This window comes from Ambystoma mexicanum, chromosome 6p, assembly GCF_040938575.1.
Source record: "Ambystoma mexicanum isolate Mex_15411 chromosome 6p, UKY_AmexF1_1, whole genome shotgun sequence".
NCBI classification, from domain to species: Eukaryota; Metazoa; Chordata; class Amphibia; order Caudata; family Ambystomatidae; genus Ambystoma; species Ambystoma mexicanum.
In genome coordinates, this window is record NC_090935.1 from 1,210,209,109 (window position 1) to 1,210,223,732 (window position 14,624).

A 14,624-nucleotide genomic window follows, 5' to 3' on the forward strand; every position below is an offset into this window, starting at 1 on the left:
TAAGGGGCATGGGGATTATGTTTTTTATGGCCAGGGTCTTTGGGGGTGTCGGGCAGGTTTATAGAGACGAATAGCTTTTGCTCTGGCTCCTGCTCAGGGCTGTATCTGGGTCAATGAAGTAAGGCGGAAGACAGAAGATACAGTGTGGGTTTTGTTCCATTCTCACAGCCAGTCTCCGCATGGGAAAGGGGGAGGAGGTGTGGGGAGGAACTTGCTCACTGTGTGCGCCTGGCTGGGAGAGCTGCAGGCTTGGGTTGAGACCTCACGTTTGTCTTAATATTACAAACAAAATGGAGTTGGTGCTTTACAAAATGGAGTCTTATCCACCTTTGGTCTTATACGATTATGAGGGGTGTCACGAGGGGGGGGGTCACAGTTCCCAGGGGTATTCGCCCACGGGTGCTCCGGGACCGGGGCCCTGAACCCAAAGCAGCCGCGACTGGGCCTACCTAGGAAGTGCAGGAATAGGGGATGGGAGTTCAAAATATCCCCTCCTTCCACTCACCATTACCACCACTTGGTCACATGTGTTTACCATGGGATCACAAGTGGTGGTAATTCCCCATTTTTGGAGTCCCTAGGATTCCATGGGGATTTTTGACAGATTTACTGCTGGCCAAAATACTGTGAAATAAATCTGACGATTTCTGGAATTAAAGGAATGGTTCGGTCAAAATGTTGTATTGCCCCTACGGGTCGGCCATGTGTTTTTAAGCCTAAGTCGCTCGATTTTAGAAAAATTTCCTATGGACCTTACCCGAGTTTTCGTCCATTAAACGCACGTGAAAACAGGTATCAGGGAGCTGCCATTTTGTGATAATCCTATCATTTCCCCCATTGCCCTGGCTGACCTGCTTTTGCGGCACTAAATCATATCCCCCGCCCCTGAGCCTGTCATCAGCAGACGCGTACCGGCTATTTCACAACGCCAAAGCACGTCTCGTGTCAACATTCGCTGCGCTTCAGCTAATGACGTGTCGCCATGGAAATGGCAGAACGCCTCTTTCCTCAATAAGTATAAACAGACCGTTTCACAACACACAGCAGCAGATTTTCGATTCCATTCCACTCTCTGTGTTACTTTGAGTATTCTGTGACTCGTTTCTGTGCTCTGGTCAGCTACCTTTGTTGCTTGTAGCCCGTGTGAACAGATACCAGTACCACCGCTATCAATTATTTTAGTTTGTTTAACACACAATGGCAACAATAATGCCCTACATATACGAGCCCGAGTATACCGAGGAGGAACTACTGGAAAGGGAAACACACGAATACGATGGGTCTTCGGACGGCAGTTGGGAGGACGATTCAACAGCTGAAGAGCCTGGACCTAGTCGCATGGACGGTGTTTCCACCTGGTGCACATGCAATCGGTGCGAGCTAATGCCATTCGAGGACGAGAACTGCTGCTGCTGTGAAAACTTGGGATGCATGGCCTACATTTCGGAAGGCGAGCCACGACCGCAATGCATCACCGAGCTGCCAGACTTCAGGGCAGCCTGCCTCACATGGTCCGTGTTGAGGATAATGATGGTGCTTATGCACGAACTTCGCGCAACTGTTCGTCCTTGTAATCCGAGTAACGAGTAAGTATACTCTGCTTGTCATGCCACTCCTATTTCATGGTCTTCTGCTATATCCAAAATTACATATACATATCATTGTAACGCACGAAAGTCTTTCAATAGTGTGCAGTGTCTAGATAGCATTTGTCTGAGCAGAATGCCATTAGTTAAAAGAATTGTCATTGACAACAAAGGTTTATTAAACTTATCTTGGTCATTTAAAAACAGTTTGTTTCATTCCTTTTCACAGGTGGTACAGGCTGGTGGCCTATCGTTCCTTTACATGGTGGCTTCACGGGAGGCTTGGACACCGCGTTCGAAGAGTGATACCCGCCTGTGCCGTTCGTGCCATAAGAGAAACGTTCGCGAGTGACAGCGGTCAGTACAGGGGATTTTCTCTCGCTGTGCTGCAATCTGAACTGTACAATGTGTAAAGTTTTGTATTTTTGTGTCATCAAAATAAGATACAAAATAAAACACCACATATACTTTAACAACGGTTGTTTCGATTTTTTAAATGAATCAAGTGTGTCTCCATTCAAGGATGGATGTCAGACATCTGTGCTCGGAATGGGTGAAGTTCAGGTCGCTGTGAAGCGGGGTGGTCACTATCTAAGCTAACATAATATATTATCAATAATGCATGCACTAAATAACACTTGTTCAAAGTCTTTCAGTCGGTTATGTCTCTATAAAAGTCACACATATATCTATACTATCAATTAACATTGGATTATACAGGCCTTAGGTCAAGGGTCTTGACCACTATAATACACTGTTTGAAGTGTGGGTCTGTGCTCACAAGAATCTCTGGTATGTGGCTTTTGTTATTGATAGGCAACGATATACTGCAGTAGGGGTTTAATGTTAGTTGGGGATCTGCTAGGTGGGCATCATGGTGTGGTCAGTGGTCTGGCACATGAAGAGAATACCTTGCAGGGACACAGGGTCAGAATGGCAGTAGGTTTCCACTGGCGAGGGTGTGTGGGCAAGGACACGTTTGTGGAGATGAACGAGCTATGTGCTTGGTTCAGGCCGGTTCACATGCAGGACCGTGATCTCAGAGAGTGATGTGTTACATTTATTAGCTGTTGCAAATACCTCTGGAGTTTTCCAGTCAGAGTGGGAACGAGGCTTTGGGCCATGTGCTCTGCGTGCTGTACTATCGCAGTGAGGCCTGGTCACCAAGATGGAGTGGAAAGGGGGTACAAAAATGGATGCCCCGTGTCCTGCTCAGTGTTCCCATCTACGCGAATGTCATCCAAAGTTAACATCACATAAGGGCAAGGGGCGAACCCACTATTAGAGGCACTTGGTACGAGTTTCTACTGAGAAGTAAAGGATGAGAAGGGCCTGATGGCCCCTTGCTCCCACACACTTGCCTGCACGCCCCAGGCCCTCTATCAAAGGCGGTTCGCACCCGGGCATGAGCGCTTGCATGGGGGGATGTCACGGGCGCAAACGGCCAAGGTGCCAAACAGCATGTACACTTCAAAAGGTATCCCACGCCCAGGGGCCATCGCTCACATGGCCTCCTCAGACCCCGTGTCTCCAGGCAGGCCTCCCCCGATGTTGGCCGCCCCCCTGCAATCCACATAAGTGTGTCTCCATTCAGCAGTCTTCCTGTGCCTTATCTGCACTCCCCAGGCCCATCCATCCCACCCCCTCTATCAAAGGCGGTTCGCACCCGGGGATGAGCGCTGGCATGGGGGGCTGTCACGGGCGCAAACGGCCAAGGTGCCAAACAGCATGTACACTTCAAAAGGTATCCCACGCCCAGGGGCCATCGCTCACATGGCCTCCTCAGACCCCGTGTCTCCAGGCAGGCCTCCCTCGAGGCAGGCCGCCCCCCTGCAATCCACATAAGTGTGTCTCCATTCAGCAGTCTTCCTGTGCCTTATCTGCACGCCCCAGGCCAATCCATCCCACCCCCTCTATCAAAGGCGGTTCGCACCCGGGGATGAGCGCTGGTATGGGGGGCTGTCACGGGCGCAAACGGCCAAGGTGCCAAACAGCATGTACACTTCAAAAGGTATCCCACGCCGAGGGGCCATCGCTCACATGGCCTCCTCAGACCCCATGTCTCCAGGCAGGCCTCCCCCGAGGCAGGCCGCCCGCCTGCAATAAACATAATACCACGACATACACACATCATTCATTCACAAACACACCCCTGTTTCTAATACTTTATAAACCACTTGATATGTCTCATGAGAACATCTTTGTGCTTTGCAAGTCAACTCCTGAACCTTCTACCTGAGAAGCACTGAGAGCTATGCTAATCTGCTCATCGCTGTGCTATCTGTGGCCGCTTTGAGCAAACTCGTCAGTGTGCTACCTGTGGCCATCCTCCTTTTCTCCTGCAACATACTGCTCGGCCTGCTGAATCCAACTGTTTGTTGGTCAAGGTAAGGCCATGTATCCTAGTCATATTTCGGTCATTTTTACATTTCAATCTATTTGCTATTACAGTACCCAATAGAGCTGTGGTCATTGGTCTCATTGCTATTGACTTGAGTTTCAATTGTTATGCTACCAATAGATCTATTTATTTTCATCTGTGTCAATTGTCATCGAATGGCATCCTTCGGGGGTCCAGTCTTGTAACGCTCACCTGGTTCCCACGGAGGCGCGCCGTCGAAGGCGCAGAACTCTGAAGATGGACAGGAAGAGCCCCTCTATTCTGGCTTCCCTGGCTCGTTGGATACCCTCCTGTACGTGAAAAGGGAGTATTACCAACTGTGGAACAATGCTCAAGCCTCCCACTCCCTTCCAACCCTCCACGATACCTCCTCCACGATTCCCCGTGAAGCCTCACCTTAGGGTTTGGAAGGATGAGCTCTCCATCCTGCTTCTGATGCAGGGGCGCGTTGTTACTTCACTGGATTGAGGATTGATGGGAGTTCAGGTAAGCTTGACTGTTCAGGTAAGGCGCTGTAAAAGTTCTGTTCAAAAGTTCAAGCTTAATAATAATGTTCGTTGTCTAATTGCAGCAAGCGCTAATGCTCATGTCTTTTTCCCCTTAGGGACCGGGGTTCGGAGTGCCGGAGATATGGCGCCGACCCGAAGTGAAACAGTTCTGGATGAGCGCAAAGGTAATGTCTTTGCATTCGCTCATTCAATGTCTTTGTCTTTTTTCCCCATAGGGGCCGGGGTCCGGAGATGCCAGGAAGCGGCAGGACCCGAAATGCAGTGGGAATAATCCAACAGGTAAGACTTAAAAGGAAACTGAGCTTTCCTTATTCCTTTTCTCCCTCTCACCTTTGTTCTTGTCTTTTTTCCTCTAGGCGCCGGGACGTAGCTGAATCCGGAAGATCGCTGCTGAAGATGGAAGCGCCTTGCAAAGGTGAGTAAAATGCAGCGCTGCAGCGATCAGAACGAAATGCCTTTAAAATGATGTCTTCCTTTTCAGGGCCGTTGGAGAAATGACTCCAGGATGCAGATTTAGCAGGTAAGGGCTTTTCTTCTCCTATTCTCTTCCTTTCTCCCCTTGCAGGTGTTCCAGGGTGCTGGCAGGCGTGGCTGAAGTCAGGATGCAGGAGCTGACACGGTGAGCGTCCAGCTGCTAGGTGCAGAACAACGCGAAGCCTGTGTGGCTGTTCGGGTGGGGTTTAAATAGCCTTGGAAGAAGTTCCTGGTATGTATCCTTCCACCAATCAGGTATGTATCCTTCCCCGACCACACCCGGGTGGTGAAGTAGTCCTACAGGTTAAGTAGTCCCATTCAGGCCTCAAGAGGGCCTGGATGAAGCAGCAAGGTCTGCATCAGGTAAGTGTGCACCCAAGCACTTAAACACATATCCTCTTCTATGAGCCTGGCGCCTAAGGCGCCAGGACTGGGGTCTGCTATGAGCCTGGCGCCTAAGGCGCCAGGACTGAGTCCAAAGGGCCCCGACTTGGGCCCGCTGAGACTTCCCTGGGGAAAATGATGTCTGCCTCTGGGGTTGCTGGGCCCGGCCTGGCTCCTTAGAGGTAGGCATCATGACAAGTCTATAATGTAAGCATGTTTCTTTTTCGTGCAAGACAGAACATCCCAGGGACGAGTCACATGTTCAGAGTTTAGTCACATAATTTAAAACATTTCTGTAACTTATGCAAATACTAAGCCGCACATGATGAACTGGTATGGTTCCGGCGACCAAAACAAACCTTGCATTGAGCATGGTATGGTTCATTAACTTTTTTATGACATTTTTATTCATCAAGGTTTTATAATAATCTTGATATTTAATTTTCAGAATTTTCAACAATGCCTGCCTGTTCGATTAGCGGTTGCCCTTCGAAGACCCATGCTAAATCTGAAGGCACTACAATGCATGTTTTCCCGAAAACTGTTGATCGAATAAGAGAATGGGTCAGACATTGCGGATATCCACTGGATGAGCTGGAAAGTAGAGTCCAACAAGTCTTCGAGGACAAGAGGGGTGATCGATACTGCATCTGCAGCCGGCACTTTCCCTCGAACATGTACACCACATCTTGGGTAAAGAAGAATAAACGGCGATCGACACGAAAATTGCTTGCAAACGCTATTTCCACTCTATTCGTCCACAATCCGCCACTGGTGAGTCAAGTGTCCGGATTTAGCTTTAGGCCTTGCGGTAGTGTGTAGGTAGCCGAATGGATTCATTGATATTTTAGGTGTTGTTTCCAATTTGTAATACTTTCGACTTTCGTCCCGGGAGGATAGCTCAGCGGCAGCGTGCGCGTCTTGGAAGCAGGACGACACGAAGCAACATCAGGTTCGATCCCCGGGTCCGCGCTTAAAAACCTCTGGGTGTTTAACCGCGTTATAAATACGCAACTAAGAGAAAAAAAAAAAAAAAAACAATTACGCAACTAAGAAAAAACAAAACAATCCCTGTAACAGCGCCTCGATGCCTGCGGGCTGTGTGAGCGCTTTATAAATGTTAAATAAATAAAATAAAATTGATATGAATTTATAGCTTTTTGAATAATGACATTTATCAATATATTATTTTCTGTCTCCTTACATGGCAATTTTAAATATCGGCATTTCATTATCAAACAATAATTTACCTTTACAACTTCTTGACTATCCCTTGAATCTGAAGCAAGAACATTCTACTTCCGTCACGTGCTCACAGTTATCAACCACTTCTAGTGTGTATCAGGTCATCATACTTGGCTATTCCGCTACAGACTTGTTTTATGCATGTCAAGTAATAGTTTTTATGTATCGTGTGATTATTTTACCAATTGTTTGGTTAGTGCTTTCCAATTGATATACACCTTAGTTGCCGTCCACTGGTGTTTGTTTTCAGTTATAGTTAGGGTTATCCATACTAATGCAAGTACTGTCTTTCAGGGAGATGCTGAAGCGTCCACCACATTGACAACAGCCCTAGATGTTCTTCAACAGCACAAGGTATGGATACTGACAGCTCCATCGACCGTGATCGTCAGGACTGGAACACTTGCCGTTTGATTGTTCTACACCATGTTTCATTCGTGGTTAGCCGTTGATATGTACCTGTGCGGTCGACCCCAAGCATGTGTTGTGTTTTCAATATTGTAATCCTTACTAATGCAAATCCTATGTTTCAGGCAGTTGTTGAATCGTCAACCCACGCAGTTAATGCGGAGCCTGACATTCAAGTAATTCCGGTGGAAGCGGGACCATGCGGATACGAATCAGCGCAACAGCTTTCGGAAGTGCGCACCACATTGACAACAGCCCTAGACAACAGCCCTAGATATTCTTCAGCAGCACGAGGTATGGATACTGACAGCTCCATCGAGCGTGATCATATAACGTGATTCCATTTGCTATACTTTCTTCCCTATTAACGCAAGTACTGTGTTTCAGGGAGATGATGGAGCTTCCACTACGCTGTCATGATGCCTACCCCGAGCATCAGGACCAAGGCCCTCAGCTCCGGGAGCAGGCATCCAGACATTTGTTTAAACCTCAGCAGCCCCGGCTAGGGGCTGTCTGGGTTCAGTCCTGGCACCTTAGGCGCCAGGCTCATCATATAAATCAGTCCTGGCGCCATAGGCGCCAGGCTCATAGACTTTATTTACCTGATGCAGACCATGCTGCAAAAGAGTCCAAGCCTACATGAGGCCTGCATGGGACTATTTTGTCACAGGGACTATTTTTTACTCGGGCGTGGCTCTAGGGAACTTCTTACCTGGAACTACTTTGGAGGCTATTTAAACCACACCCGAATAGCAGCACATGCTTCGCGTTATTCTGCATCCAGCAGCGTGACGCTCATCGTGCCTGCAGCCAGCATCCAGTCTCCCGCCTCGAATCCGGAGCTCCTAGAATAAAGAAGAAGAAAAGGACAAGGTTAGAAAACAAACTTATTTCAAATTCCTCACCTAATTCCGGAACCACTTCATCTCCGGACCTGGAAAGTACATCAGTCCTGCACGCATCACTTCGCCAGCTCCAGCACGGCGCCATACTCACCAGTTCTTACAGCATCTTTCGATCCGGCACTGTCCATCATTTCTTCGCCGTAATCCGGCACCTAGGGGACACAAGAAAAAACAAGGTGAGCCAAGGGAATCAACAAATACAACCTCTTACCACCATAGACTTACCTGATTTACCACCGGCGGCATTATTCCATAACTCTCCACATTTTCATATGCCGCATCTGTAAAGAGGGAGAAAAACAACACGTTAACGCATGCAATAGTTACCGGACAGTGTTGGGTAACACAGACTCTTACCTGAACGCCAGCAGCAGCTACGAGACCTTCTTCTCACAAACTCAGTTGCAATTTAAGGAAGGAAGGGGACGAGAGTGAACATCGGGCGCATTGAACTCTTTGAACTTGATACTTACCAACCCAGCCAGGGACTTCAGAGTCAATACTTACCGGAACTCTCCCAACGCCTTCAAACCAGTGAAGTAACTGGTATCTAAGCGCCCCTGCAAGACACGCAGGATGGAGAGCTCATCTTTTACGAACATAAGGTGAGGTTACTAAGGGGATATCGGAGGTGATTAGTGGAGGAGTGCGAGAACAGTTGGGAGGCCATCACTAAAACCCACAGGTGGTTAATCCCTGTCTCCACTTGCAGGAAAATACTTCTTCGGGTCCAGCAGACAAGACTAAGCGGGCCGGTCCAGACAGTCATCTCTGCACTACGCATCACGTTGAAGGAGACCGCAGCTGTCCGGGTCCGATTGACACCCCTGTGGGGTCCAGGTGAGCGTAACATACAATCACAAGATCCCATTTAGATGATGCAGATGTAAAGAAATCGGAGAAATAAGTCAATTAAATCTGATCATATTTAAATATTCCTTGATTCTTTTAGACAATGCAACATTTGTGGTTATCTCTTTAGATGTACCTGTGCCGTCGACCCCAAATGTGTGTTATGTTTACAATATTGAAAACCATACTAACGCAAGTACTGTGTTTCAGGGAGTTGCTGATGCCTCCTCTTCAATACAATCATTCGTGGGAGTCCATGCAGAGCCAGAGGTTTGGATACTGACAGCTCCATCGAACTAGGTCATCAGAGCTTGAATACTTGTCGTTTGATTGTTCCACACAATGTTTAAATCGTGTTTGGCTATTGAGATGTACATGTGTGTTCGTCCTCGCGTGTGTTTTATGCTAACAATATTTTGATACACAGTAATGAAAATACTATGTTTCAGGGAGTCGATGGAGCCTCATTCCGTGCTGTCTATGTGGATACAGAAAATATAGTCGTTGCAGCGCAAGAGGAAGGGGAGACATGCGGATACGTATCGGAGCAACAGCGTGCAGATGTTGAAGGTCGAGTCAAAAAAGTTGCAAAGAAAAGAAACAAAAATAAGGTTAGTTACAAACAGTTCATAACTTTAGAATTTTTTTTGTGCTGGGGACTATTTTATGTTTTTTTCAAGTCAATTGTACTATACTTTATCTTGTGTTTAAACTGAACATCCCTTTTCCAATCTATCCTCTAGTTACCTGTGGGTGTCCGAACTATACATACACAGACAGTGAAGTGAATGAGAGATGTTGCTTGCCAGACCATTTACACTATGGAGGAACTATTAATTCAGACGCCGCATGTTGAGACTAGAGATGCTCATGTCCAATGGCCAGAACATGAAATGAATGTGTCCGGAGAATCCAGTAAAGTTGTAAAGGACCATTGCTACAGTGCGACCGCACCACCACAAGAAGATGATACTGAATGTATTGAAGATAGTTCTGAAGTAGTCGCAGATCAATTCACACAATCTACACACGCCAAAAAATTGCCACCCAAAAAGCTGTCGACATTGGTGTGTTCTCCCATCAATGTTGAAGTAGCAGATGTTGAAATGACAGAGAATGAACCAGCAGCAGCATTCACCAACGCATCAGAACTTGATAGCAGCGATATTTCTTTCAAATGTAGTGATATGTCCTCAACGTCACAGGCTGAAACAATTTTGATGCAGGATGACAGTCTAATGAAAGAGGGCAAATACATAGTATTCAACAGTTGTTTGATGAATATTATAAGTATGCTGAAATGTGGGCATTCAGTTAGAGGGAAAGTATGTGGGAAGCAATTGATTCATGTGACTCGTCAAAAACAAGGCAGTAACGTCAAAATACATGCCACCTGTAGATTAAATCATACGTTCTCATGGTCTGTACAACCGATGCGGGGGAAACTGCCAGCAAGCAAACTACTGTGTGCAGCTGCATCACTTTTTAGTGGGTCCAGTTTTAGAAAGTTAGAGTCTTTCTTTCAGTTTGTGGGACTCCATTTCATTTACAAAACGCAGTACTACAAATACCAACATGAATATCTGTTTCCGGCCATTAGTGATGCTTGGAAAATTGAACAATTGTCTCTAGCAAGTACATTCGAAGGCAAACGATTCAGGCTAGCTGGCGATGGACAGTGCGACAGCCCTGGATTTTCTGCCAAGTACTGCACCTACCACTTTCAGGACATGGATAGTAAGAAAATTGTGAGTTTGGTGGCCGTGCAGGTAACACAATGTACATCCTCAGTGGCCATGGAGAAACTAGGATTTATAAAATCGGTGGAATATCTGCAATCGAGGGGAATGCACATCGACCTCATAGCCACGGACAGACATGTTTCAATTGCCAAGACAATGAGAGAGCAGTTCCCACATATTAAACATCAATTTGACGTATGGCATCTTGCTAAATCAATCAATAAGAAAATCTCGGCTGCAGGGGAAAAAAAGGTTTGGAAAGTATTTTTGAGTGGTCCCAGTCTATCAGCAACCATCTTTGGTGGAGCTCCAAAACTTGTGAAGGGTCAGTGGAAATACTACTTGAAAAATGGCGGTCACTGATGCACCACTGTACCAACGTGCACCGCTGGTCAGAAAACCTACATTTCCACCAATGTGAACATGGCCCTTTGTCCCCAGTGGAGGCACGGAAGAAGAAGTGGTTGAATCCATCTTCACCGACACACAAAGCCATTGAGAAGGTTGTTTTTGATAAAACTCTATCAAGAGATTTGAGGGGACTGACAGAATTCTGTCACACAGGATGTTTGGAGGTGTTCCACAATATGTGCCTAAAGTACAGGCCAAAGCGCTTGCATTTCAGCATACAGGGCATGAGACATAGGACTCTACTAGCGGTCTTGGCCCATAACGAGAATCTCGGCCTTGAACAATCTAGGACTAAGGGTAATGTAAGGATGCCTCGCTACACTAAGGCCTTTTCAAAAAGAAGTAAGCAATGGGTGATCAAACCAGTCTATCAGGAAATGGTGTTCGACTTTGTCAAAAGCCTTATTGTTGCGGTATTAGAGAAGCACAGATATGGAATTTTGAACGTTTCTGTGCAGAGCACTGATCCATTGCCACCCAACATTGCCACTGTGCCATGTCCACCCAAAGGAGAGCTGGTTGTGAAGTACAAATCCCGGTTTAAATAATTGTAATACGATTGTCTTCTTGTAAATAAATGTTATTGTACATTGTGCATACAAAGTACGCTAACCCTAACCCCTACCTTCACCATTCTTTTTTTTTTTTTTTTTTTTTTTTTTTATATGGTTTATTTTTAAACCTTTAAAAAAAAAAGAGAGGAAAAAAGCAAAAACACATTTAGGATTTTTACAACCAGCATGAGGCCACATCTCATTATTTCATTTGCGTAGCCTCGGGTCTGTGTACAAGATTGTCAAGTTGTGTGTCGAATGACTCCTCCAGCTAAGATACCGCGAGACTGTCCAATCGATTTTTCACAGTTCGAAGAAAGATGACTAATGCATATAGCAGTGGTCTTTTAGTTTCTACAAACATGGCTTTCCACCAGTCGTCCCTGGACAGGCACTGATAGTTCTTTGTCACAGGCCCGAAAAGGATGTTCCTTTCTTTCACTAGACCAGGACAATTGATCGTCAGGTGTTTGAGTGTTTCATGATCAGTTTTACACAGACGACACATGGGGTCCGGAGCCAATGCCAGGTTCCAAAAACAAAGATACTCTTTGGTCGGAAGGACATTCAACCTAAACTGTAGGTATAGCTTTCTCGACCATGCGTCCGGGAAACAAGACAAGTAGGTCGGAATGGTGCCATACGCTCTTGCCTCAGGAGGAACTTCCCGGGTTGTGCGCGAAGTCGATCTTTGTTTACAAGTGTGTATCCAATCATTTCTCCATAATTTCACTTTCGCAGCATCAGGGTTTTCTATTAGCATTTGGATTGAGATGTCATAGTTAATCAAGACATCATAGCACAGCTCATTCCATTGAGACAAAATAGTGGATGTTTTCTTGAGGTCTGAATTATGAAGAATTTCAATTTGTGGCTTTGGATTGGACAATTTAGTTTTTCTGAACAGACTTAGGAGGTTCCAAGCAACCCTGGCTTGCATCGAAATATATCCAAGCTCGTACCTTACACATGATGTTGAGGTCCCTTTGGGTAGGTGTAGAACTTTGGACCAAAAGATGTTTTCCAATGAGTTCCATATTTCGTTCCCACATCCAAACGCGTTTTCACCATTATAGATCAGGGACGGAACTACTTTCTGCTGAAAGAAGTTTATCGTGGGCTTTAAAGAGAATTTGCCAAATCTTTTGTTAATTAATGACGCTTGGCAAGCCAGCGTCCGACATTTGCTTTTTACAGATTCCAGCCAGGGCGCATCATTTCTGCTTGCGCTTAGTCTCATGCCTAGATATGTTGTATTTGGCACGAGCGTGATTGGATCTTTACTCAAGTACCAAGTGAATTTTTTCTTGTTATTTTTTACTCCACGCAGGTTCTCGAATATCATGATTTCACATTTGCCTTTGTTGATATTTAGGCAGTTTTCTGTCAGGTATTTTTCCACAGCGATGAGTTTACGTTGGAGACCTATCGGTGTGGAATCCAGGAGAATGATGTCATCCGCGTAGACTAAGTAGTCAATATGCGAGCCGTGGATTTTGGGTGGGAACGTAGCTAAGCCAATCATGGAGTCTTTGAGATCAGAGATGAACAAGTTAAAGATTGTTGCCGCCAGAGGACAACCTTGTTTGACACCTCTTGATGTCTCAATAGGAGCTGTTAACGTTCCCTTTGGGTCTAATCTAATTTTAATAGAGGTGTCTGTATGGAGTTCCACAATGGCAGCTAACAGGCTTGGTGGACAATTCCACTTGCTCATCTTTTCCCAAAGTAATTCTCTGTTGATGCTGTCGAATGCCTGCGATAGGTCAACTAATGCAAGGTAGACCTTTGAGTTTACTCGAAGGGCTTCCATTTTCAATAGATTTAATAGGAGTAAGTTGACACCGCACCCCACGCCCTTGACGAAGCCAGTCTGTCTTGGGTCAAACCGATTAGACTTGGTGCACCATTCGAGAAGTTGTTGCTGGAGGAGAGAGGCATACACTTTCCCTAGGACGTCAAGTAGGGCAATAGGTCTATAATTTTTGGGGTTTCTGCGGTCACCTTTTTTGAAGATGGGTATAATCACAGCCGATTTCCATGAGGCCGGGGTCTTACGACTCTTGAGGATCCTGTTAAATAACGTCTCACAGAACGCTGCCCATTCTTCTGGATGCTGTTTGAGCGTAAAGTTCGTGAGCCCATCCGGGCCAGGGGCCCTAGAGGCATGCAAGTTCTTTATGACTCTCACGATGTCGTCGAAATCAAAGACGATGTCCCATTGTGTTAAGTTTGGCGAGACCCAGACGATGGAGTGTTTCGTCTTCTGAAAGAGGTCGGAGTAGAAATCTACCCATTCGGCCTCTAAGACTAGGTTTGCCTGGAGGGCATGTTGTGGAGACAGGTTATCATTAATGAGTCGCCAGTAATCGGCTGAGTTTACACTCTTCATCCTGGACAACATGAGCTCAGCGTCATTCTGGAGCATGATCGATTTATGTGACTTCAACCAGTTCTTGTATCCCTGTTTGATCTTACGTATGTGGGTGGTGGAGTCACTGGATTTTGAGTTCCCTATATGTCTCAGTTCACGACGAAAGAGCCTTTTACGTTGGAGAACCGCAAGATCAAATTTGTGTTTTCCTGTAAATTGAGTATGTCTTGTTTTGTTCTTCACTTCGTGGTATTGAGTCAGGGTATGTGCATACTCTACCATTCCCGATGCTTTAAGGGACGACACAATCTGATTCATGTCATTAGAGTCCAGGTTTAGCCGAATGCGGCCAGATCCAATCCTGACAGCGTGAGGCCAAAGGGCTTGGCATGTATAGGCTTCCGCAGAGAACGTCAGGGTTACCATATCGTGGTCACTGTGGGTCATATACTCTACCACGAGGCTGCTGATTTTCTTATGAAGGTTACTAGATACTAAAATGTAATCCAATGTTGATTTTGACTCTCCTCTTCTCCATGTAGGGGCCGCTGGTATGTCTCCGGTCGTTTGCCCGTTAAGAGACGTCATCTCTCGAAGATCCATTTCCATCAGCCATTGCGTTGTTACTTCTTGTTCACGCTTATTTACGATCTTTTTATGACCGGAAGTGTTTAAATGGCTAATGCAGTCAATATTGAGGTCGCCACAGATGATTATGTCTTGTGTGGGCTCTTTCACTATAAGGTCGTCAATGACTGATGTTATCTCATCAATGAAGT